Source organism: Ambystoma mexicanum, chromosome 1p, assembly GCF_040938575.1.
Source record: "Ambystoma mexicanum isolate Mex_15411 chromosome 1p, UKY_AmexF1_1, whole genome shotgun sequence".
Taxonomy (NCBI): Eukaryota; Metazoa; Chordata; class Amphibia; order Caudata; family Ambystomatidae; genus Ambystoma; species Ambystoma mexicanum.
In genome coordinates this window covers 122025266-122052209 of record NC_090921.1, presented here as the reverse complement: position 1 = coordinate 122052209, position 26944 = coordinate 122025266, and the positions used below count along the sequence as shown (strand labels likewise).

The window sequence follows — 26944 nt, the reverse complement described above, 5'->3', positions numbered from 1 at the left end:
AATGACTGGTATATATTAGTATTACAGAATTAGCTCTACCATGGATCACCTTCCTCGCGAGTAGAACAGGAAACCACAATCTTGGGCCTCTACAAATCCCGGCCTCGCCCACTTACCTGCACAGTACCACAAGGATCCTCACTCTCTACTTTTCTACATCTGCATGATACCTCTACTTGACATCAATACATCTGGTATCTCTTGCCGCAACTACATGAACGAGACAGAAATAATTTAAAAAAGTGTCATCCACCCATCACCAAATGCCCCAGAAATTAAAAAATTGCCTTGCACAGGTGGACGCATGGATGACAGCAAAGAGTCTACCATTGAACTCTAGCAAAACAGAGCTCATGCTCTGCAATCCGACAGGTTCCAACTCCACCACACTCCTGTGGCCTGATGAGATGGGATGCTGCCCAAACCCGTCAAACATAGGGGATTACCCTCCTTATCATCAAAGATGTCCCCCATCTTTGGCATAAATGCTCCCATGGGAAGCAGAACGTATAGGATTTAGTCGTAGGACAAATAGAACTGAACTGCATGTAACTGCAGTCTGAGAAGGCGTCTACCAATAAGCAATTGCAGACTCAACAAGAGACAGGGATGACCATAGAGCTGCAATCGCTCAAATACGGTCACCTCGACAGGCACTGGAAGGTCATCAGGAACAGGGACTCCCTCTATTATACACAGACACTCAAACATACCAATATGCTAATTCTCTCCTCTACACCACGAAATGCAGCTATACCCCTCGATTAATTCGATCGAGCCTCACAAATACTTACACACCTCCATGAACACATCAACAGTCTTTAGAACGCCTCTATGCCCCACGAAAAGTAGGCCTAGCTGTACACATAATCCCATCCACAAGCCCCACCACCGCCAGAATGCTGCCACCCAAATCTACTTGGCCTTGCCGCATACATACTACTGATCTCACACGACTGCCGCGCCACGGGTAGCACTAGAATGCAGCTACACACCTCTCAATGCGCCCTGGCTGCACACATACCTGGCGCACCCAAACACTATTTACTACCCTACTCTCTCCACTTACCTGGACCACGGTCCCCAAAGGCGTTCAACCCACAGCGTTTTAAAATCATGCCAATGGTAAAAGGCGCTACACAAATGCCCCATAACATAACATAACATTTACCCAACTATTGACTGCCCATGGCTATGCTATTCTCTATGACCACTGCCAACCACTACCGGCCTGTCCCCACCTAAACAAAACACATCTTCCTATGATGTATTTGAACTAGCTTTATCCAGCAATAGCATCAAACTTTGGCATGCCAGTGTTCTCTCTAAAAAGTCTTCCTAGAGCCAATGGCATTATTGCAGTTGTAAATACGTTAGTGGTGCAATAAACATATCTTAGCTGAGTGTGCCAACAGTTTTGGCTTGTGTATAGGTTTGCTGGGCACAGCTATCACATACTAAGGCCATTTTTCAGCTGTTACTATTTTATGGCCAGGTAGTGGCAATAGAGTAGTGCCTGGCAATAGAGTAGTGCCTAGCAAATGTTTATCACATGCCCACACAAAAGCAAAAAATATTGGCTTTGCCAATGCATGTTAATTGTTGTGGCGTATTCCCAATAACGCCATCCTTTCTAATTGGATGGGCTGCTTTGGGTGTTCTAGGAATGAAGGTGATGGATGGAGTGCCAGGAGTAAGGAGGGCCAGCCTAGACCTAGTCCTCGACAGCGTCCCAGGACAAGCAGAGCCACGTGGGCCTCTGCGGTGGGTGACTGGGATGGCCCCGTTTATCAGTTTGGAGAGGAAGCGCATGACTCGCGTGAACATTCTGCTGAATCGGTACAGAGCAGGCCTGCTTGTGCAACCATTTCCCGGCTGGGTTTTGATACGCCCTGATTTCGGGAATATTGACAGAGCAAAGTGCTCCACCAGAGATCAGTCCAGGCTTCCCCGTCCACTACGCAGGTCCCAAGTCAAGCTGCTTGTGCTTCTGCCACAGGGGCAGTTTTGAGGGGAGAGCAACGTCCTTATCTAAGAAAAGGTGAGTGACCTTAGGGGGAGGCCTGGGTGGGTGCGGCAGGGGGGGGGGCTACAGGTGATTGGATGTGCCATGGGGTGCCATTTTTCCACACCTGCCATTTCCTTTTTAGTATTAACTGGCCATGCCCTATTTGTTCAACTGAAGTGACCCAAGCCTACAACTGCCAAAATGCAATAGTTAGGAAAACGGAAACTCCAGGGCTGCAAAAATGTTGCCTTTCCGATTTGTGGTCATTTTGGGACAGTATTTTCTGGGATTTGGGGACTCGAAATCGGTAAGTACATGCGTGCCCATTCTGAGGTAACCTTGCTTCCAAATATCTGGGTTTGGGAGACTCTGAATGTTGGCTTCAGAAGTTGCCTCCCCACCCCTCTCTCGCTTTCTCTTTCTTCCGAGCTGTCCTCTTTCTCTCTCTCTTACTTTCTCTCCCTTTCTCGCTGCTTCCTCAACAGTTACTACCCCCCTGTCCCTCCCTATTAGACACTGCAGCTCAACAGTTCCAGGTGGCTTACACTGGACCCAGTTCTAGCTTGAGAGTTTCCTCTGTTTCTGCATGGTCTTGCTTGCTGTGAATTAGCATGTCTAGTGATGGCCCCATTTATATTTGAAAGATGGCATCTAGTACAGCCATGTGCATTCTATATTCACATTAGTTTCTAGTTTCTCTGTCTTGACTATGACTATTCCCACCGAGGGAAGGGCACTCAACCAATCAGGTGGCTGGTACAGCGGAAAAGAATACACAATCCACGCCTGCTGTCCAGCCACCTGAGGCCCTTCACCCAGGTAGAGACCCCCCTCTATCATTGCCGGAGGGCAACCAGGAGCATCTCCATGTTGCCTCCGCAAACCCTCCACTGGTATCAAGTAATATTTTCGCTACCAAAAATATCGCCGCACATATGGTCATCAGGAACGGCCATAGGCGATATTTTTGGTGTCGAAAATATTAGGTGCGGGGGTGTCCCCCACACATAAAAAAAATGATGCAGGGGTTGCAGGGGTGTCCCCCGCAGGGTCCATGTGTTATTTTCGCGGCAATAATATGGCGACATTTTTGTATGGCGATATTTTTGCGGCGAAAATATCACATGGAACCCCTCCACTTATGCGCTGAGCCGCTGCAGTGCGCTCCGGTCCTGTATCTCCTACCATCTAGCCGACATAGAAAATGTACGCAGTCCCTTTTCCATATGGTGGCGGGCATCTTTATTTTCTTCCCCTTTTTTTAATCGACTGATCGATTGCACTAGCAGCGTGGATCTGCCGATGAAAAATGGTAAAAGCTATTCGCACCCCGGATGAACACCTGGGTGCGAATGGATTTCATGCCCTTCCAGTCGGGCAGACTGACTTTAACATACTACAACCCGAGCTGAGGCCCTTGCTTCACTCGGCCTGCCTTAGCTCGGGCTGGCGGGCCGATAAAGGCCATGTCCGCCCTCCTGGCAGGGCATGAGAGCCACTTTCTCTCGCCTTAGGATTCCATGGCAGGCTCTCTAGTCTAAGCAGGGAAACTGATAAGTGGGTTGCCTGCCAATTGTCGGGGTAGTGTGATATGTCCCCATCACTGCCTTCATAACCTTTCCCAAATAATTTTTGACGCTATCATTTGGGGGCCGGAAATGGGTTGCATTTGGATGTATTTTGGGAGCAGGAAATGTGCCACACTTGGATTTTGCGGGCGTAAGGTGTGCCGCACTTGAATGGATTTTGGCGGTGGGCAATGTATTGCAAATGGCTGTATATTGGAGGTGGGAAACGTGCCGTACTGGCATGGATTTTGCAGAGTGGAAAATTAGTTGCGTTTTGTTTTGCGGGTGGGAAGTGTGTCGCACTTGGATGGATTTGGGGTAAAAAACATTGGGTAGGTTAACGCATTTGTTGCTCTCAGAAGAAATTGTGTGGATCAGCAGATGTATTGCATGTGAGGAACTGTGTTGGCTGGCACATGTACTGCCCTGGAAGAATTTGGGAGGGTAGCACATACATTGCACTCAGAGGATTCGTGAAGGTTGGACGGATTTGAGGGTGGGCAGTGTGCTGCGGTTTGTAGTGCTGGCCTATCCATTGCGCTCAAAGTTATATGATAGCCTATCCATTGCACTTAGAAGATCTATATGTCAGCCATTGTAACACATAAAGATACATGCAAGTATCCTTAATAATGCACTTAGAAGATGCCTGAAGGTAGCCCAATATAGAACTTAGAAGATATATAGCAAGACTATAAGGATAGCCTGCCTTTTGTGTTTAGAGAATACTATGATCCCAAGATCCTATGGTAGCCTGTCTCTCACACTTAGAAGATGTACTAAGATAGCCGGTCTAGTGCGCTTAGCAGACCTTGACGGTAGCCTGTCCATAGTGCCTAGAAGAGCCCAGGAGGGTACATCCTCTTTTCACACATTCGATCGGAGCACACTGCGAGATCAAAGATAGGCTCCTTCTGAGCTGAAGGCAGAGGTCTTCAGACTGTGGGTCCCATCCCTGAAGGGGGCACAGCCGAATACCCGGGGCTGAGGGGGGCACGAGAGCCCAGCCTGAAATGTAAAAATTGGAGGAAATGGGCAGGGGCAGCTCATATGGTCGGACTGGAGCATAAAACTGTTTCAGCCACAAATGAAAAAGTGGCTGGCTGTTGCAAATGGATATTCATTTCTTTAGTCACAGACTGTTTCAATAGTACCCAAAGGGGTGTTTTTTGTTAAAATGTAAGCAAATTGTGATATTTAAACAATGGTCAAATCTACTAGGTGCATAGTGAAATAACTAATCAAAATGGCCCACCTTGGCCATAAAAGTGGCCCATACTAGCATTTAGCATTTTTGGTACGGGCATATCCCTATTGCTCTATAGGCCAGTCCGAGCCTGACCGCTCATCCATAACGGCCAAGGGGGCGTCCACTCAGTGCCCCCCTCACCCATTATGGAGGATTAGAGGCACCAGCCCAGTGAAACACTGAACACTCTCTCAGCTGCTGCTTTTTCCATCTGAGGGAGTGCTCCTGGGCTGGCTGAACTGTCAAAGGGAAACAGTGTTTCCTTTTGAAAGTTCAGTTCCTCAGCCGCACATGCTCACTGAGCCATGCAAGGCTGGGGGGATTTTGCTTCACCAGCCTTGCATAGCTCATTGGAAATGCTGGCTGGGGCACTGCATGTCTGTATGTGCAATGGGGAGCTCCTGCACCTCCTCGCACATACGGACAGAGCAGCCTGGAACAGGGCGTTTCAGCACCCACATGCAGGCCAATGCAGAAGGTACGTTTATGTTCATTTATTTTTTATTTAAATATGTGTATATGCTTGTGTTATTAGTGAGTGTATGATGATGGGTGCTTGTGTGAATGATAGAGTGATTGCTGTGTGAATGGGGGGGCTTTTAAGAAAACAAGCATGCTCTAAAATGAAACATTTTAACCCATTATTTAAAAAATATTCATGAGGGGTAACCCCTTGCACCTACTTGATTGGTTTGGGCTCCCTCGCTGCGCTCGTTCGCTATGGTATATCTGGTGGAAACAATTATGCCCCTCCACTTAAAAAAAAACACCAGCCACCACTGGCCCAGGGACTGTGCTGGGAGCAGGATGGGCGGGAGCCATGGGATGGTGGTGGGAGCAGGGTCTGGAGAGCCCAGGGTCTGTGGTGGGGCGGGAAATAGCACAGGGACTGGGCTAGGTGTGGGATGAGGGAGGCAAGAGATTGTGATGGGAGCAGGAGGGGGTGCCCAGGGACTATACTGGGAGTAGGGTGTGGTGACGGCATGCAATAGTTCATAGCCATTTGGCTTTACTTTCCATCTGGCATTTTTGGGGCGCACAGCCACCCACATTTTGCTCAGGGGGGACTCAGAGGGGGCTCAGGGGGGCCCAGGCCTAAAAAGTTTGAAGACCACTGGCTTAAGGAATGTATAACACTCCACTTCAGTGGATACCTGCCTCAGGCACGGCTATTCATCCACACACATTGGAATGCAGCCACGACTACGACAAATTCGGTCTAGCTGGACACTTAGGTCTTTGTCTCCTTACAACAGACTTGCCTCAACACTTATGCCATTAGTATATAACAACAACCTATGACAAATTCGGTCTAGCTGGACACATAACGTGTCTCTTGCACTAGCGTACACTCATGACCTCCCTTAGCACCCATGCACGTGCCCAACCTTTTGGGTTGCTTAGTGGAGCCAAGCCAGCCCACCTAATTCCTAATCTTGGCCAAATGTAAACACGCATTCTAAACTGCTATGAGAATTGCTGATACTGTGGATTACAGGCCAAAGGGCGTTCCCACCACAAGCGCGTTGAGACAATAGTGTTGGCGCTATATAAATGACGACTACAATTCAATATGGGTTTTTGGACTGCAGGTGTCCCACCGAAAAACAAAGGGTAATTGTAGTGGTTAAATTAAACGATCCACTGAGACTGATAAACTCCGGTCCATTTCACATCAACAAGCAGATCAGTGACGCGACGGGAATGTTCCACATACTGCAGTTCAGTGAGCTGCACTGCTTTAAGAGGGATAGGAAATCGAGGGGGGCTCTAATGCGTCATGAAGCAGTATCTGGGGGTGGGGCCTAAAACGGATCTCATGCAGCCTCAAATCCCAAGTAGCTAATACAGCTTTAAATGAGGAGCGACCGGTGTAATTAAAGGAGTGACGTAACAGAGCCAATCGAGTTCACATATGTGCAATGAAAGGGCAACAATTCTGGTTTAAAAGATGTATTTAAATATGATTAATGTGTGGAAGAATGTTGATCAAAATGAATATATTCAAATATGAAACAGGACATCAAATCAAAATGGGCCAGTACAACATGCAACCCCACAGTTCTGTTGAAAGAAATCTATCATTCGTGCAAACTAATTAAAGGCATTCTAATGATGATACTTTAATGCAATGTGTGGCAAAATCAAACAATGTATTCTCATATAATTTCTCTTTCCTGTCTGAAAAGTACCTAATTTTAAATTCCTTTAACTGTTGTTGTGATTTTAAACAGTACTAAAGGAGATATCGACGGGCAAAGAGCAATATTGCCACTCATTTTTTTAACGAAAGTTGCAGAGTGGATGTCAAGGGCAATATTTGGAGACTGCCAGGGCTGAGCCTGGGCTAGCCCTGGCCCACTTAAAACCCTGTTCAACTGTGTGAACATTAACCTGTGCTGGCGTCTGGTGCAAGTTACCTGGGATGTCCATAGGGCTCCCTGCCTTTCTCAGCACGGAAGATCCTCTTCTCCCTACGTTTCCCCTGTAGCCCTCTCTTTTTTGCAGTGCCCCCACCCTCCCAGTAGCAGAGCCAGCTTTTCGTGCCCCCGGGTGGCAGAGGCAGATAAAGGGCCGCACCCAGGAGGCTGGGGTGCACTGGGCATCAGGGGGGAGGCCGCCATGGGAGAAGCCATTGCACCCTCCCCTCTTTCTCAGCAGTCTCAGCAAACTCCCCTTTCCTTCTCCCTTTTCAGCTGTTCCCACATTCCTTGCTTGTCCTGTTTCTGCCTCGGGACACTCCCCCCCCCACAATAACTAATCCCCCACACTAACGTGAGATGGGGGTTTAGATTCTATTAAAGACAAGGAGGCGATTATTATGCATTACAATCTTTACTCTGAAACCACAGCAGCAAAGAAAATACTTTTACAAACAAAAAAGTTTCCACAACAGAACTAGATAGAGTTCAATGTCAATGTATGGGGAACTCCCCAAACCATCATGGAGGACAGGTCATGCCCTGCAGGGGACCAATGAGCAGGGACCCTCCTCTACATATGTCCATTACTCTAACCCCAACCCCTCTTTCTGCAGCTGTCTTGCACCAGAAGTCCAATGAAACGGTTGAACTGCGTAGCGCGGAGAAAGGATCCATCGAAACTGGAGATCTCCACCTTCCCGCAGCCTGAATCTATGCCGAAGTTCTTCTGGAGAGAACTTAATCACGCACTCCACAACTTGTAACTGCGAGCCACACTCCTGATCAGAACCTCAACTCGTAGCTGTAAGAACAAGCAAGAAGGGTGGGTGGTTGGGAAGAACAACAAACCAAAGAATGTTCTTACATGAACCACCTGTGTACATGCGTATCACAATTGACATATATCATATCATATACAGGGTGGGAGGGTGGGATAATAATCGCCTCCTTGTCTTTAATAGAATCTAAACCCCCATCTCACGTTAGTGTGGGGGATTAGTTATTCTATGACAAGACAGGAGGCTCATATTATGCAAGTTCAAAGCCCTTGCATCTCATTAGTACAACATGATCCATACAATAGAGCCAATATAATAAATAAAATAAATAATAGGAAAGGAAACATTTTAAAAGCCTTTATTAAATTAATCAGCTGACCGCAAGAGGATTGCCTAAGACTAGGCTGCCCGAAAAACTGTCTTATAAGGCAGTCAAATCCTGCAAGAAAACAAGAAAAGTGCCAATTCCAGCGTTCCTTACAGGGCACCAAAACCAACTGGTTAAAAGAGGGGAAAAAACATTGAACCAAGTTCTCCTATACTAATAGGTTAGGACAAAACTCATCTGAAATAAATGCCTCCTTTGTCCAGTCAAACATTTAAAACACTTAAATTCATACCATCTTTGGGAACCTGGATAGTGTACCCAAGAAAAAATAATAAGCACCTAACACTTCTAGAGATAAAGAAAAGTACCCCATAGGGGTGAAAGACTTGTAGGATCCATCCCATGCATTAAAGGAAGATATCGCATTGGAAACAGGGCATGTCACATCACTACACTGGGGAACCAAGTGGGAAAGACAAATCTTCAAAAGGTAAAATGAGAGTAAAAAGACATTTTGTTAACTTGTAATAGGTCAACCCATCCTGAGCGGAGCTGAAAAGCAATAGACTTAACCCACAATTGTCTTCAGACATATGTGTATACTAAGGAGGGATGACTGCTGGAGCAGAATGGAAGAGAGGGGCACACCTGGGAAGCGAAAGCTGTCAAAACGCCAACACGGAGATCTACCGACCTCCCGAACTCTTGAAGGAGGACCTAGCTACCATGACAAAAGGCAGATATTTACAAACCTGATCCTTAAGAGGCCAAACTTGGCAAGGAGAAAAAATGTATCTTACATCCAATCGCCACCATTATAGTGATATCTAAACCCCCTTGTAGATATACCCGGTGCTTGAACCTTGTTCTCCCTCCCTGGGTGAAAAAATCCCCATAGGATCAAAAACTAACCGAAGGAGGACACCTAAATGCCAAAGTCTTAGCCAGACTCTAAACTGTAAAGCTCTGAGCACTAAACAGTTAAACTGAAGTTGCCCACCAGAAGAAGTCTAACCTCTATATCAGCCAATTTTGAAGATCCATGAAGCTCACAGCAGCCTGAGCTGGCACCTTATTGCAAAAACAAACTCTTGTGAAAAAAGCAGGTGACTAGGAGAACCAAGTCACTAAGTAAACATACATATCCCAGCCCTTTGAGAATCGTACTGGCAGACACCTTCTGATAGTTAATGTAGAGATGCTGGAACGCATCGTGATAGAGGGTCTTAATAACTTGGAAGGGAGATTAGTATCACTCCCAGACCCCTCTATCCCACCAAGGGATATTAAGCCTTCACAAATGAGGAGAACCCTCCACTCACTTATCCAAGGGAAAACCTTGCAACCTAGAGGAAGGCTATCCTGAGGACCATTAAGGCCCCACTTTACATCCTTAAGAGAAATAAATACATTCTAACCCCTCTAACCAATCCCCTGACCGTGGACAGGCTCCGCTTAACTTATTGAAATACCAGGAATTTGCGCAAAGGAAAAGAACTGGCGAGAGGGAAATGCACAGTGCGAGTTTGCACAGGTCACGAGCCAGAACTCCTGTAAAAAGGAAACAGAAACCATCGGGAGCAACAAGAGGTGTATATCATGATGCAATCTCCCCCAGGGATGGCGAGAAGGGGAATGAGGGGGAAAAAAACTCCTGTATAATTATTAATGCCCCGCAAATGTAGGGCTGTGAAAGAAAATCAGGGACACTGTCCCCACAAACCCTGAGGTCTGAGTTGCTGTATTCGTGTGAGGGTGACTGGCCACTAAGGGAATCAGGTGAAGGAAAAAATTAAACACATTGTCCATAGCAAAACAGTACATATATAGTACTACGAACCCACAGGTATATGAGTGGTGCTTATCACTACTATGAACGGTGTGGAGAGAGGTGTTCACTTATCGATCTCAGCAGGATAAAGACTTATTCAAACCTTTCCAAAATTAGGAATCTGTATCAGTAGGGTCAGCACTAATATGAAAAACAGCACTCTATTCGCTGCACTGTAGAAAATGATATATATATATAAATATATATATATATACACACCGAAAGAGGTCAAGCAACGCTCTAGAGGGTACAGAAACCTGCTTAAACTCCTCGAGCAGAGGAGAAATTGCAACACACTGTTAGACGGTTAGCTGAACCATAGGCCAAGGTTTGGGAGGAAACATGGGCAGGTGCCATAAAGTTATTATTTGGCCATTCGGCTATCCAAAACCATCAAGTGTTTCCAAACACTTCCTCCAAGTAGAACATGGTTGCTCAAGTTGCCATGCAACAAACTGAACAGTTACCCTCGAGCTGACCCTGTCTCCACCAATAGTCCAATAGAATAATGAATGTCCATGGGACACATAGTAAGGGAAACAGGTCCCCACTAAAGAGAGCCTCGAGCCCTGCAGACCTCAATAGAGGCAAATCGCATCATATTTTCACCCTTATGTTGGGAGAAAAATACTGCAGCTTAACCAGCCCCGGAATTGGGTGGAGCAATTGATATCGGGGAAAGCAAACCTAAGGAAAGGACTGAGTTGTCCTGCAACTAACTAAGGTAAAGGGCGACAGAATTTTAACTAAAAGACGAAGGATAACACCAGAGTGATGGCTAGAGAGGAAGGTAAGACCCCCCATTATGGGTCTGTGTACAACAACCTTTATACACTCTTTTCTTTAAAGTACTCAATAAATAATATAAAATATATATATAAGATATCCAAAGAAGAGGGGTTACGCCCTCACAGGGGTCCGGACCCCCGGCCTTTATAGAAGCTGATACCTACTGAGCTATGCAGGCTACAGACCTTTCTGAAGATGCCAATGTGTTCCAGTCATCACTTAAACATATTGTTTATCAAAGTACACTGAGTTAGTGCATCTCAACTGCTCACCCTAGCAGGGTGTGGCAACGAGCAGTACACGAGGGGGCACCTCGCAGTAAAACTCAGGCAAAACCTGAAACCGAGCAGGTTATGGTATGTTTACAGAAAAAACAATGACATCCGCCATATGCAGCACTTAAACAAAGTTGCCAACCTTAAGGGAGGAAAAACACTGAACAAGTGCACCTCCAACTGCTCGCCCGAGCAGGGCGTGATAACCAGCAGTACACGAGGGGTAACCTCGCATTAGAACTCAGGCAAAACCTGAACTCGAGCAGGGAATGGCACATACCAGTTACTGTAATCATCAAAGTTGCCAACTTTAAGGGAGGAAACACTGAGAAGTGTACCGCAAACTGCTCACCCTAGCAGGGTGTGGAACCAGGCGTATACGAGGGGCCACCTCGCAGCAAAAAACACAGGCAAGACCCGCCCCCGAGCAGGTGACGGTACTTAACCTGGGAGAAAAAGACATCTGCCACCAGCCGCCCTTAAACAAAACTGCCAAGTTTAAGGGAGGAATACACTGAGCCAATGTACCTGAAACTGCTCACCCCAGCAGGGTGTGGAAATCAGCAGCAGACGAGGGGTTAACCTCGCAATAGAACTCGGGCAGAACCTGAAACCGAAACAGGGTATGGCACCTACAGTGAAGGCAAATCACCCATGCCGTGAGCCGCACTTAAATAAATAAATAAATAAAACCAGCAGAATGGCAGCGTATGAGGCTCTTCCGTAGGCGAACTGGTGTAAATATAAGCTGAAAATATCAAATTAAAACATGACATAAAATATCCACTTTTAAATATATATATATATATATATAAATATATATATAAACACATGTAACTACATATACATATAAATACACATCCATATGTGTACACTTGCAATGGCGGGCAGCGAACCCAGCTCCCTCAGTATGGTAAACCGGCAACCTTCCCCTTGAGCTATGTCGCTTGTGTGCTGAAACAGAAGCCTTCATATATATATATATATATATATACTAAGGAATATAATAGAAATGCTCATTAACGAGCTACACCAACGAAATGAGGGCCTAGCGAACTGCCTCCCAGCCGGGTCCCAAGAACATACCTGACCTGTGTGCATTTGGTTTCAAACGCGAGCAGCGTATAAAAGAAAACCACCCACACACACACACGCGACGCGTGTGAAGAGAAATGAAACTACACGGAGCTGTATTGCCACCGTGACAAACATATGGGCAATGCGCACTGGACTTGCCATGTTATTATTACACACAAGTTAAACACCGAAGGTAGGATACGAACCTGTGTAACAGGCCATGTTATTGCCCCAAGCTGGATCCTAGTGCAGTGAGCTATGCGAGAGAACCCACACTTCCCCTGAGGGGAAAGAATGTTAAAACACACGTGGGCAGGGCGCGCTGGCTCCGGAGACTGGAGGCAGCCGCGCTAAAATAAACAAACCTCCACTGAAGGGAAAGAATCCCACGTGTCGCCGCCTGAGATTTATGAGGCAGGTGACTGTGATTACACTGAACACGGCGAAAACGCCGCTGACTGCACTCAGTCAATTACTCATAGTACAACAAAATACAACACTCTTTCACTGGTACAGTGCAATAAATAACTTTCAATATACATAAATAACAGAAAATAACACTCTAAACTCCATAAATTCAACACGAAGTCAAGAACTAGGAGGAGTGACTTAGCTTGTAGATTTCAGCAGCAAAGAAAGAGGGGTTGGGGTTAGAGTAATGGACATATGTAGAGGAGGGTCCCTGCTCATTGGTCCCCTGCAGGGCATGACCTGTCCTCCATGATGGTTTGGGGAGTTCCCCATACATTGACATTGAACTCTATCTAGTTCTGTTGTGGAAACTTTTTTGTTTGTAAAAGTATTTTCTTTGCTGCTGTGGTTTCAGAGTAAAGATTGTAATGCATAATATGAGCCTCCTGTCTTGTCATAGAATCCCATCTGCCTCCGCTCTCACCAGCACGCAGCTCTCTTTGCTGCTGCTACCCTATCCCTTTACACTTGACCAGCAGCTATTCGCCTAGCCTGCCTCACGTGACATGCAGCGTGCTAAGCGTCAGGCAGGGCTCGTCAGCATCAGAATTGTGTGAAAACACCTGCCAAATTCCTGCCTTGCAATGGAAAGTTACGAACCTGTGCAGTGAGTAAACTTTCCAGCGCCAGCGGAGCAGGTCAACATAACACGGACATGTTCCCCCGGATAAGGGACATCCATAGCTCCCAACTCACACGCTTTTGGCGGGTGTCACCCGCCTTGTAAACGGCGGACTCACCCGCCAAACCTCATGCACGCCCATTCATTTCAATGGGCCTCTCACCCGCCAAAAGTAAAATCGGGTGGTTTCACCCGCTTTTGCGACATAAATGGTTGAGAGCTATGGACATCTGTACGTGCTGGCCGTTTTCCTGGATTTTCTGCAGGTTTTTTTATTTGTGGGGGCAGCACAGGCACCAATGACTCCCGCCCCTTCACCCCCACTGCTCTAAAACTCAATATTTCTATCTCTAAAATATGACACGAAAAATGCACCAAAACGTCTGTTTCACCAAATGTGCTGAAACCGGCGCCACCAGGGGTTGACTGGGAGCCAAATGTGGCCCTGAGAAAAATGTTTAAAGTGGCCTCAGATTACACCGTGCAGGAAAGCCCAACCCCACTAAGCAGCGCTTGAGGTTATTCTGCCAAAGAAAGTTTGGCAATATGGGCAAAATAGTAATTTTTAAAGCACATGTGTCCCTATAAAGGAGTAACATATTTGTTAAATTGAGAAATAACACACTGGAAGATTTATAAAAAAATCTTTGCTTCAAAGAGACGTGGGAATGAGGAGAGATAGAAGGAACAAAGCTTGATGACTTGGGAGAGAGGGTAAGAGGAACAGAAAACCAGGTTACCCACACAAAAGAGACCCATTGGGTAGAGGCCGAGTGGGAAATCACCAGAGTTCCCTGTAGGCCAGTCGACCACTGGCCTTAACAAGGTGGGCAGGTACCATTCTCCCAATAGCCCCCTCGTGGACCATCTCCAGAAGGCTTACAAACAGCCCTAACACATTCCATGGCAGCCAATACAGATTTTGCATACATTTGTTGCAGAAAGTCATGTTTCTATTAAAGACTCGGAGGCGAAAGATTATGCTCAAACTTCTCTTTACTCGAGCAGCATCAACAAAGCAACAATCATGAAAAACAATAATAAACTGCAAATCCCAACAAAACCCAACATATTTGTAGTCCGTTTTTCATAGGTTGTAATAAACACGTGACTTCATTCCCAATCACGATCCCATCTCCTCTATAACATGCTCTGAATCCATAGTCCTTCCTCTTTCTTTCGCTGAACTAATTCAAACTTGCGCTCCAACCGGTAGACGACTTAACTTTCCCTGATATTCTTCTCAAGGCGTCGTTGTCTGCTCCGTCCCTGAAACAAATATAAACTATTACCAATCTTATTATGAACGGGTGGGCAATCGCATAACAATAACATCATTATACCAAATACAAGCTTGAATTATCTTTCAAACATCACATTTATCTATTTTTATAGCAGCGATTGAAATTGGGTGGAATAATCTTTCGCCTCCGAGTCTTTAATAGAATCATGACTTTCTGTAACGAATGTATGGAAAATCTGTATTCTATGTCAAGACTCAGAGGCTCAGATTATGCTCGTTTAAAGCTTACCTACCACCAACGACGCTACTTGCTCCACTGGTCTAAAATAACATTTCTTAAACGTCTCTTCATTAGACCAGTCTGCCACCTTCCGAATATCTTCCAGACGAGCTCCTGCCATAAAAGCAGATGATGCCATAGCACCTCGTGTGGAATGTGCTCCAAACTGACTTACAGCTACACCTGCTTCAACCATGCACCACCTGACCCATATAGACAAAGTGGCTGATGCGACTGCTCTAAAAGGCTTCCTAATAGCTATCAGCAATTGATACTCTCCCACAGGTCTCACCCTATTCGCTCTTTCCTCATACACTTTCAAGCATCTGACTGGACACAATTTAGGTTTCCCCGGAAAAGCCATGTACTTAACCGACTTAATGTTTGTTTTTGTTCTTTTCTCTATGTAAAATAGTACCCCTGAAGGTAAAAAGGATTTCCTGTTTACTTCTAAAGCCTTGACATCGGATACTCTCTTACAAGAAATCAGGCATAATAGGGTAGTTAACTTAGCCCACAACGCTTTCCTAGATAAATATTCGGTGTCTGGCCAAGCCTCAAACATCTTTAATACTATACTCACATCCCATAAAAGAGAATATCTAGGTACAGGTGGTCTCATGCATCTGATGCCTTTCAGAAGCTTACATACCAGAGGATGTTCACCTACCGGCTTACTCTCAATGTACACATGACCTGCCGAAATCGTTGATCTATAATTATTAATGGTCCTGTAAGCCTGCGCCTGCTCCACCTGCGCTGCCAAGAAATTCACTATGTGAACTACATCTGTACGTAAGGGATCAACCGTTCTCTCCATACACCAATCACTCCATTTCTTCCATGCCACTTTATAGGCCTTCCCTGTAGCCGGTGCCCATGATTCTCTAATACATTCTTGAGCTGTCCCTGAAAGTCCTGGCTTAGACCAGTTTTTCCTGAAATCGCCCAAGCTATGAGACTCAAGTTCCCTGACCTTACCAATGGATGAATCTCTCCTGCTGGGTTTATCAATATATCCTCTCTGTCTGGTAACCGAATTGGAGCTTCGTAAAACAACTCCAGCAGATCCGGAAACCAAGCCTGAACTCTCCAGTCTGGTGTTATCAAAATCACTGTGGCTTGTTGTCGCCTGACTTGCACCACTGTGCGCGCTATCATGGCGAACGGAGGGAAAGCATATTCTCTTGCTGGTCCCCAGACCTGGAGAAATGTATCTGTCGCTGTCGCTTCCGGATCTGGTCTCCAGCTGTAAAACCTGGAGATCTTCCTGTTCAGTCTGGAGGCGAACAGATCTGTCTGACACGGACCCCTGCAACGCATTATGTCCTGAAACACTGAGTTGTCCAGCTGCCAATCGCTGGAGTCCATCAGGTATCTCGAATTCCAATCTGCTACCAGATTGAGATCCCCTGGCAGATGCTCCACTCTCACGCTTATTCCCTTTTGGAGACATATCTGCCAAAACTCTTTGGCCATCTCTGTCAGTCTCTGACCACCGAAACATTGGGCCTCATTACGACCCTAGCGTTAAGGGTTTAACTGCACCGTAAAAGGTGTCGGCGCCGTTAAACCCTTAACGCCTGATTACGAGGTCCCTTTGCGGGACCCGACCTTAACGGCTGGTTTTTCCAGCCGTTAACGTAGGGACCCGCAAAGGGACTTTGCTGCTAATAACGGTACCGCAATTTGCGGTACCGTTATTAGCGCCTTCCCCATTCCCATTGAGCCCTATGGGGCAAAAATGGGAATGGGGAAGGGCCATGGCGGCATGGGGAATTACCGCCCCACCAACCTCGGAATAGGGTGGTAATCCCCCATTCCGCCATGGCGGACACCGACATGGACCATGGTGCTAAAAGCTAAAAGCACCATGGTCCTCCGCCTGGGTTGTAATGAGGTCCATTGTCCATCTTCAACAGAATGGCAGCTTTCCCTCCTTCCCGGGTCCAACACCGAACTGCGAAGGAGCCCGCCAGAAGTTCCAGGATGATCTATATTCAGCCTGTGCAACGGTCTGTAATGAGGAGGCCCTGGGAATATTGCCTGAATTGATGATGACAGACGGCCTACTAGCCTCGCTATTTCCCTCAATGAAACCTCTTGCTTCGTCAGCTTCGTCATCATACTCTTGATCTCTTTCTTCACTGAGTTCACTTTGTCCAACGGGAGCTTGAGAACACCCTGCGTCGTCTCTAAGCTGAACCCCAGAAATTCTATTTCCTGCGCTGGCTCTAGTTCCGACTTCTCCCAGTTTATCAGAAATCCCAGCTGCTGTGGCAAACCCGTAGCTACCCGAACCTGTTGTACTAGAACTCCCTTGTCCTGACACATTAGACAGATATCGTCCAGGTAAATGATCAGCCTGATCCCTTGCTCCCTCAGGTATGCTACCACGGGTCTCAATAGCTTGGTGAAACACCATGGCGCTGAAGCCAACCCAAACGGAAGACATTTGAACTTCCACATCTGTCCTTTCCATAGAAACTGCAAAAGTTATGTCTGCTCTGCCTGGATGGGAATCGTTAAGTACGCATCTCTAAGGTCTATCCTCGTCAACCAATCTCCCTTCTGGAGAACATCCCTTAACTGGTGAATCCCTTCCGTCTTGAAGTGCCTGTACACTAGGAAGTAATTCAAACCATTCAGATTTATCACTGGCCTTAACTTGTTTTTCCTTTTTACTAAAAACAGATTGCTTACGAAACCTCCCAGACCTTCTGAGGTTGGCCAATTGCGTTCTTTACTCTAGAGTAACTCTGTCTCTTTGTCTAGAAGTTCCTCGTCTTCTTTGCTGAACCTCATTTGCCTCGGTAACGCCTCCTGATATGGCTCTTGCCAAAACTCCAGCTGGAAACCTTGCACAGTCTGCCTTACCCATGCATCTGAGGACAACTTCTCCCATTTTCCTACATGCAACTGCACTCTCCCTCCTACTGAAGGAATACTCACATCTAACGTTTTTTGTGTATTCCACATCTCTCACCTGAGTTATTCTGGTGCTGTTGTCTGCCATTGTTCCTCCAACCTCTACCTCTGCCTCTTCCCCTGAAAGGGAAGAAGTGGCTGGATCTTCGATCTTCCTGTTTCCAAGAAGCTCTGTCTCTAGGGGCCTCTATACTGGCCACGGCTGGATGAGCGGCCCTTTCCTCCTCCAGCCCAGTCAAAAACCTTCCGGCCGAATATTTTCTTCAGCGAAGATTGGGCACTGTCCATTGAGACATACGTACTGGCGAACTTCGCCATGTCCTTAATGAACAGGTCCCCAAACAGCTTGCCTTAAGCTGCAATTGCCTGCTCAGATGTCGCCATCTCTCCCAGCCTGGAATCCAGTTTCATGAGGATGGACCTTCTCCTCTCTGTGGCTAATGGCGTATTAGCATTCCCTAGCAGGCAAAAGGGTCCTCTGAGGCTAGCCACCTATAATGCCCGGGTCCATGGGCTCTTTCTAGGCCTTAGTTTCCTCCGCCAGTTGCCAGATTCTCATAATTGGCCCTAGCATGTCCAGCAACTTATCCTGGCAGGACCTCCAGGACCTATCGATACCCCTCTTCATGTCCCTGCCATATCTGCCCAGGAACGTAAGGATTTTGTCATCGCTTTCAGGGGTCTCTGCTACCCCATCCGGAACCCTCGGTCTCGGGTACTCCGCTTTCAGTTTAGATCTTGCCTGCTTGCTCAGCAGCGGCCTCAACCGTCTCCGGATGTACTCTGCAATCCTCTCTGGAGGGTCCCACTCATTGGACCTTGGGTGCACAAGGTCGTCAAGTTTGAACTCGTCTATGAGAGGATCCTCCTCTTCCCTCCTGCCTCTTTTACTCTTAGGTTGACTTTCATCCTCTTCTGGGGAGGTCTGAAATTCTGATGAGGTGAATTCCTCAAATCTAGAACTGCTCCTGCAATAGTCGTCATCCGACTCGCTTGAGCTTGCGGCTCTCCACTCACAAGACCTCGCTTTCCTTTTCCCCAAGATGGATCTGCGGGGTGAACCCGGGGGGGGGGGGTTCTGGGTGCTACGGTCCCTGCGGGTTTTATGTTTGCTTTCCCCTTTCTTCCTGCGTGCCTTGCGACAAGGCAGACAGGCCTCGCAAAATGCCTCTCTCTCCTCGAGACCCCTGTGCACTCTCATTTGTCTGTACTGCCTCACTCATGTGCCGGCCGCTGACGTGAGGGCCTTCAGATTCGTCTGAGTCATCACTCATATTATTATCAGTGCCTTAATAAATCTCTATGCAGTTTACCTGGGCTGCCCCTGTCAAAATGTATATTTTTTAATATTGTAGCTTAGCGAGTCTCGGTATCAATTAGCAGTCTTGCTTGGGACTGAGGCCATCAATGAGATCTTGCACAATCTCTTAATGCCTCCTCCCCAGCAGGTAGAACAATGAGGGGTCTGTATGATTTACATGGTTGCACCAGCTCAAAATCAACTTTTTCTTGCCTGCGGTACTTGCTTTCACCAGTAGGTGGCGCCCACAGCTCACAGAACCGAGCTGCTGCTCTCCTGCAGTACTTGCAATCACAGGAACGTTGTCAAAGATATCTCTGCGATGACAATAGATCATACATGTGTTATTCTCCTACTCGCACACTGCCCACCTGTTCACTCACAGAACGCAAGTTCGCAATGTCACCGGAACTCAAAGAGCCCCGTCGCACCGTTGCGAACTTTCGTGATCACAGTGTCTCCTAACGAGGTAAAACCAACGCCGGAACGAAAAGTCCCGTTGCATCTTCCCCTGCGGATATGCTCCGCCAGTAAAACCCACGCGCTGCGTGCCTACACACTTATCTATACGCGCGTGTCACCCAAAGCGCATTTATATACAATAAATATGGTCAGTTTCATCACTGCACACATAAAGAAAATAACTATCACTTAGCTCGGCTGCTCGAGCAGCAAAGAAAGAGGAAGGACTATGGATTCAGAGGATGTTATAGAGGAGAAGGGATCTTGATAGGGGAATGTAGTCACGTGTTTATTACAACCTATGAAAAACAGACTGCAAATATGTTGGGTTTTGTTGGGATTTTTAGTTTATTATTATTGTTTTTCACGATTGTTGCTTTGTTGATGCTGCTCGAGTGAGTAAAGAGAAGTTTGAGCATAATCTGAGCCTCCGAGTCTTGACATAGAATTATCTATATCTGGCACCTTGTAGCCTGGTCCCATAACACATGGAAGTCTGCAATATATTTTCTTGTGTGGTGAGACCAAGTATAAAAGATTTTTCTACATGATGTCTCCTCTTCCCTGTGATAGCTTGCCAGTCTAAGATAGTGGTACCAGATAAAAACATAAAATAAAACGGGACAGGCCATGGACATAGAAGTAGGACTACAGTAAACACAAACAGGTCTCCGATAAAACTGTAGTCCTACTTCTATGTCGCTGGCATGTGGCGGTGGGGGGGGGTGTTCACAGGCACACTCCTCTCATTGGAGGAGAGGAGGAGAGCAGCCAGGGAGGGGAGGGGGGAGGTAATGGGGGCGTGAGAAAAGCATTCATGTTCAATCGGACCGCGGACCTTTAGAGAAGCTACGAACATATACAGCACAACAAATCAGGAAGCATAACCTAAATATCTGCTACAAAGTGGGAAATAAATATATTGACAACCTATATGAACCCACGCTCTCAGACCTTCAAATCAAGAGGCTAAACCAGCAATTCAGGTTAGAGTGTTCTAAAGCAAACAATTCATGCATTCTAAATACAGCATACTCAGGTGACTAAGCTTAGCACAAAGTGAAACATGGAAAATTAATTGGAAGGAATTTGAATAATTACGCATTATCAATCTAAAATCCAGCATCACCATAGTTCCAACTTCAAACATTTGCACCTCCTGAAGAACCGCCATATGACAAGGCGGGGAAACACGCAACAAGGAGATAATTGTGACAGTACAAAGCAAAGATGAAGTAAGATAGCCAATGAATGAAGAACAATTCAGCTATCTTTTTGTCAGAGGATTTACAAAACCCATCAATCAAATACAACAAAGGACTTAAAAACTTGATGAACAACAAGCAGGGTTATGATCAACAACACGGAATGAAACTAATTCAACATATGATCATTTTGAATGAAGAGATTTCAAAATAATAACAAACCAACAGGAAACAGAACTGCAACAAAGCATTTACCTGAACTATAATTCCAAAGCCAAGTAGCAATTGAATGACTACCAATTGAACTATCTACTTTACAAAGGATCCAAAAAACATTATGAACTAAATTTAGGAAAGGATTCAAAAACTCTATGGCAAAACAACAATAAAGACAAAAAGTTTCAAACACCTTAAACTGCAAATACTGTCATTATTTATACTGATTGTTCAAAGTAATATTACTGAATATAGTGGAAGCGCAACACAGCAGGATTCTCATTCTCTACTCCCTTAGTTACTAAGCACTGGCCATCTTCAGGACATCAGAATCCCAGTCAGCAGCTCACTATCTAACAAATCCAACTTTCTAACACTAGCTCTATCCAGACAAAACAAAGTGTAGCGCCAAGTGCTGATGACAAGCTGGTATTTAGCTATCACGTGCAGGAAGAGTTCCACCCGGCTCCATTTTGGGGATTTCTGAATCGCTTCCCGGCAAAAAACCGGGACCGTAGCCACCCACCCAACCATCCAATCCCAGGACGGGGTTTATTAAATTAATAAACTCTCGGGACCCCGAGACAGAGGGAGATTTCCCGGAACTGTCCTGGGAAAACCGGGACGTCTGGTCACACTAGTCTAATAAGGGTCGAAACACGTGTCGGCTGACCACCATTAGACCATTTGCCTCATTACAAGTTTGGAGGCAGCCATGCCCTTAATAAGGGCATGGCTGCCTCCAAACTCGGGTCCGGGTTCCTTGAATGAGGAATTAACGGGCCATTCCAACCTTGGAGGACCCTGTAATTCCTCATTCATTGTACCCATCCCCATTCCCATTCGAGCCCCCATAGGGCTCAATGGGAATGGGGAGGGAGCTAACAATGGGCTCGTTAATAACGGGCCCGTTGTTAGCTCCCTGGTTCCCTAGCGGGACCCGCAAAGGACGTCTTTTCTGACCAGACGTCCAGAGCGGGTCCCGCAAGGGAATCTCGTAATATGGCAGAATGGGTTTAACGGCACCGGCACCTTCACCGGCGCCGTGAAACCCATTCCGCCAGGGTCGTAATGAGGCCCCCATGTGTCTACACTGCAACAAAAAAAAATCTCACTGAGGAAATCCGCATTTAGCGTGAGAGTCAATGTATACATTAGACTCACTAAAAACCATAAACTGCGAGGTAACCAGGACTGTCTACATATACCTTACTAGAGGTGTGGGTTCACTTCTACCAACCTGTGACCTTGCACAGGCAGATCCGGATCATTAGACTAAACGACAGAGCTCAGCACAGGAGTGTTCATATCTAGAGCCCAATTTTCTCTCCAACCTAGTCTAATATGGAAGCTATGTTTCTTAGGCGTGACTTCACAGCTGGGAAATATGGCATTTTGTCTGCCTTCTCTGGGTTTTAATGATGTGGGAGGTGAAGGGGGGTGCCACAACAGGGTTCATTTCTACTGGTTGTTCAAAATGACATAATATACAGCGCAAGCTACCGTCTTCTTGTCACTCGGATGTTACTCTTCACTTCAGAGTGGTATTTATTCTCATTGTTGATAGTTACTAATCTACCATGAGCGTAATCCTAGGCGGGAACAAAGGTATCCCACTAATATGACAGGGGGCCCCTTTCATTTAGATGTCATGCCCCCCCCCTAACATTTGCAAGAAAGTGACTCCACTGCAATCTACCTAAGCATTAGCACCCAAGGAGGAGGGAAGTACCATGGTTTAGATGCCCAGAAAGCAGTCTGAGGCACCCATGGAGGGGCATACATCCTAAGGGAGATACAAATATGATTAATAGCCACCAATTATACTGAGACAGCGAGCCTGCAGGGAGATGAAACACTGAATGCCAGCTGAATAGCTATGAATCCTTCTAAGTGGCTGACGTGGAGGAACTGGTGTTAAAGGGCAATGAGGTGATAACACTTCTGTTTTCCCCAATAGAAGTGACAGCCTGTCGGGCTCCAGCAAATGCAGTTTGTGAGGCGAGCGCTGCAAAGTGCACACTGTAAGTCCCAGAACGTAAGTAATATGTAAAGGAATATATTGCTGTGTTATTAGACTGATGACTGGCAATATGGGGCAGTTGATGGGGCCCCCCCTGAGGCTCGTCACCCCTTTCATTTGAAAAGGTTGAAAGTCCCTGATGCCGTCCCTGGCATTGCCCTGCTCTAAGATCTTTGCACCCGTATGTCGCCACTGCAAAGCTCATAAAAGCAGAAAAGGCGCTTTTATTGAGGCAGTAACTTGATTGTTGGGTTTGCGCTGCCGTGGCAAGTGAGGTGCGCAGAGGGAACGCTCAAAGAGAGGAGGATGAATTCACGGGCGTGGCCAGGGCAGCCACACAGGGATATGCCACCAGCAGAAGCGATGGAACAGCGGTGCAAGCCGGCAGCCAGCAAATGTGGGGGAGGACAGTAGACGGCAGAGGTTAAACACTGAGCGAGACGCCTGAAGGCGGGATAGGGAAGCGAGCGAGTGTTGCGGCCTGCGGGCAACCAGGTAGAAAGTTTGGTGGGGCTGGCCAGAAGGAGGCAGAAATTCCAGGCAACTGCCAGTTCTTAGTGCCCAGAATCCCTGGCTGCAGAACGGCAATTCTTAAAATGCACCAAACATTCCATAAAGAGTGCTAAAATGCTTAATATTGTAGTCTACTTGTGACCGCACTATTCGCCTTTAGTAACTTCTTGCACTTTTTTCAGTGACATCATAATGCCTACTTGATTAATTGATTGATTGATTGATAGGTTATTTATAAAGCACACAAGTTTCAAGGTGCAATCAGACAAGGGAAGGGTAACGATAGAGGACAAGACAAGTGATCTTATTATGCCTAGTGTCATTTAGGCTGTTCAAATGCGCAGGCAAGAAGTACAGGGGAGAGGGTACGAGGAGAAGTGCACCCAGAGCAGCAGGGCCCTGAGTTAAGTGCAAGGAAGCCTGGGACTCCAATGGGCATCACACCCCGATAGTGCAAGGGAGGCCAGGCGGCAGTGCTGGAAGGCCAGCAGACAAGTGCAGGAAGGGCCTGGTCTCCTGTAAGACTCACAGGAACACCCAGCAGGCAGTCAGCAGAATGGTGCAGGAGGAAGGGAATGTTAGCAGGGAAGAGGCAGAGAGAAAGAAGAGGGGAAAAGGAAGGTGTTGAGAAGCTTCCAGCACTTAAGGAGATCTGGTTTAAGGCAGAGAGAGGTAGGGAGACTGTTCCAGAGGGAGGCACCTTCAGAGGAGAGAGATGTAGCCCCCAATCTAGGCTTGGAGTAGCAACTCGCCCACAGAGAATTAGAAGTAGATGAGCAGTGGGCTCTAGTAGGAAGGTACTTAGGAAGAGAGAGTTGGAGATAGCGAGGGACCCGGCCTCCGGAAGCCTTGTGGATGATGGAGAGTGTCTTGAACTTGATCCTTGCAGCCACCGGGAACCAGTGGCGGGATTTCAGGACCAGAGAGATGCAGTCCTTGGGCTTCAGGCCACGGATAAGTCTCGCTGTCCTGTTCTGGGTGAGCTGAAGAGGGCCAAAGGTAGAGTTAGGCAGATTGAGAAAGAAGCTGTGGCATTAGTCCAGCCTATAGAGACAACCAGGGCTCTGGAGACAGTGAGCCTCTGGGTGTAGGTGAGAAAAGGGAGAATACCTCTAAGGAGATGCGGCTGGAAATGGGCCTTTCTGGTGAGGGCCATAATGTTTGGAGCGAAGGAGAGAGTGGAGTCGAAGATGACCCCAAGATTTTGTTCCTCACAATAGGGTGATGGCAGAGGGCCCAGGGAGGCCGGCCAGAGTGAGAGGGGAAACGCGGGATCAGGGGTCCCAATGAGAAGGATCTCAGTCTGACTGGCATTAAGGCAGGCTTCAATACAGACCCTCTTTTCAGAGATGATGGAGTATCTTTATTGCCTTTGGAGAAGGCGGCAGACCAGTTGGTGAAACAATGCACCCGAAGCACCCCATTCAGCTGCTCTGCACTTGGGTTTCAGAGCGACCAGATCGAAGTCGTAGCAAGAGTGGCACTTTTTGACAGGCTTCATGCGGATCCTCATGACAGGGACAAGAATGTCAGAGTGTTAGAGATAGAAGGATGAAGGATGGAAAGGGCTGTGTCAGGATGGGAGTCAGCTGCAGGAGTTGTTTTTGTTCTCCCTTGTTACCCTCCCTTTGCTTGGTCGCGCTCTGAAACACTTGTGTATGAGCGCGATATAAATAAAATATCATATCATATCACATCCAAACAGCTCATAGACCTATGAGGTGACGCCAAGGGCAGATAAGCGCCTTTCAGCGGCACATAACAGCAAGTGTTTTGTGCTCTAGTTCCTGTTTTCAGAGTAGCAGGGCCAGGGCTGACACGTCAGGTTATACAAAACTCCATCAAGGCAAGTCAAGACATAGGGCCTCATTACAAATCGCCCGGTATGGAAACAACGGTGGCGGTAAGCCCACCGCCACCGTTGTTTCCATGCCGGGCGATCACAACTCTTGCAGGCGGGAGGTGATGTTCCCGCCAGGTCTGACCTGGCGGGTTTAACACCGCCTGCCTGCAGGCGGACGAGAAAACACTGAGATGCTGCCGGTGTTTCCATGATCCCCATTCCCATTGAGTACCATAGGACTCAATGGGAATGGGAATTAACACCATTCCGCCTCCGTGATTCCCAGGAAACCGGGGTTGTAATGCCCCGGTAATTCCGGGAATCACGGAGGCGGAATGGTCATATGAGTCCGGCGGTAACCAGGCGGTTTTACCGCTGAGGTTACCGCCGGACTCGTAATGGGGCCCATACTTTATTACATTTAAAATAACCATGCAAATTAAAACAATCTAATGAAGCAATCACACAAACCTAATTGTTAAAACCACCATTAAATTTGTGTCTCACGCAGTAAAAATTAAATAAAAGATCAATTGGCTAAGTATACATATTTGTAACAAGACCACAAAGGCTAGTAGCTGGGCAATATTGTGTATCTACAAATGTAACCATTATGTTTCTTGATGCTACTTAGACTACTGCCCACACTACAGAAAGATCAATTAACTTTTTGGGGTTAAAAGTCACTGCCTGACATTGTCTGAAACCTCTACTCTTTAGGAACAGTTGGATTGTCTCTGGTGAATAAATTATATTTCATCCAGAGCAGGATTTTGTGGATCACTGTTATCTCAGCCTATGGATAGAAGGAACACAACGAAATGTTGTCCGCCCCCCACCCCCTTTTCGACCATCTTTCTAAATTTCGGTAGCTTGTTTTAATCAGCGGACATCTAATTCAGGGGAATTTTTCACCCACCCTGAATCAGGAGCTCGCAATCTTTATTTTATTTATTTATTTAATACATTTCATTTTAATAACATGAGTCCCCCAATTTACAATATTATTTCGATACAACCTCACTCCCCTTTCGGCACAAGAAACACACAGGGTTGCACAGACGGTCTATTTATTGATAAAATAGGAATAACTGAAAAAAATTAAATCTAAACAAAATAGGCATCTATGACATTCCAACTTCATTGATCACTACACTGATCTCAACCCTTTTCTATGCTACGTGTACATGAATGTGGAATTTCGAAGCACATGTGTTATCATATGTACATTTAATTCATCCTGAGTGCACATCTGCCATGCGGTGAACAGTGTAGGAGGGCTGGGAATAAAATTGTCATTTTATACGGAACCAAATGAAATCAGAACATCTCAGTTCTCTACTTCCTATTCAATGTCCTCCCCGTCACTCAATGGACATGTCGGGATTGCAAACAGCATTCCAGGAAACTCAATTAAAAGACCAGCTACTTAATATGCCTACATGCCAATCACTTACAAAATAAAAATGTTTGTCTGCTAGATTCCCTTGAATGGCTCTTCTGTTGCATTA

At 46.5% G+C, this 26944-nt stretch overlaps 1 protein-coding gene and 1 long non-coding RNA gene across 2 annotated transcripts in view; one reads left to right on the top strand and one right to left on the bottom strand.

Annotated features, from left to right (window-relative positions):
• Positions 1-1911: 1911 nt before the first annotated feature.
• LOC138566986 (asialoglycoprotein receptor 1-like) overlaps positions 1912-26944 on the top strand; it is a 475397-nt gene continuing 450364 nt past the window's right edge. Inside the window, exon 1 of the mRNA XM_069644787.1 lies at positions 1912-2041. The gene's annotated coding sequence lies outside the window, so the exon portion shown is untranslated. The remainder of the gene's footprint in view (positions 2042-26944) is intronic.
• Positions 14399-19828, bottom strand: LOC138566982 (uncharacterized). The gene is made up of 2 exons (XR_011302076.1): positions 19543-19828; positions 14399-14689 (listed from the first exon to the last, which is right to left on the bottom strand). It is a non-coding gene; the product is annotated as an uncharacterized lncRNA (long non-coding RNA).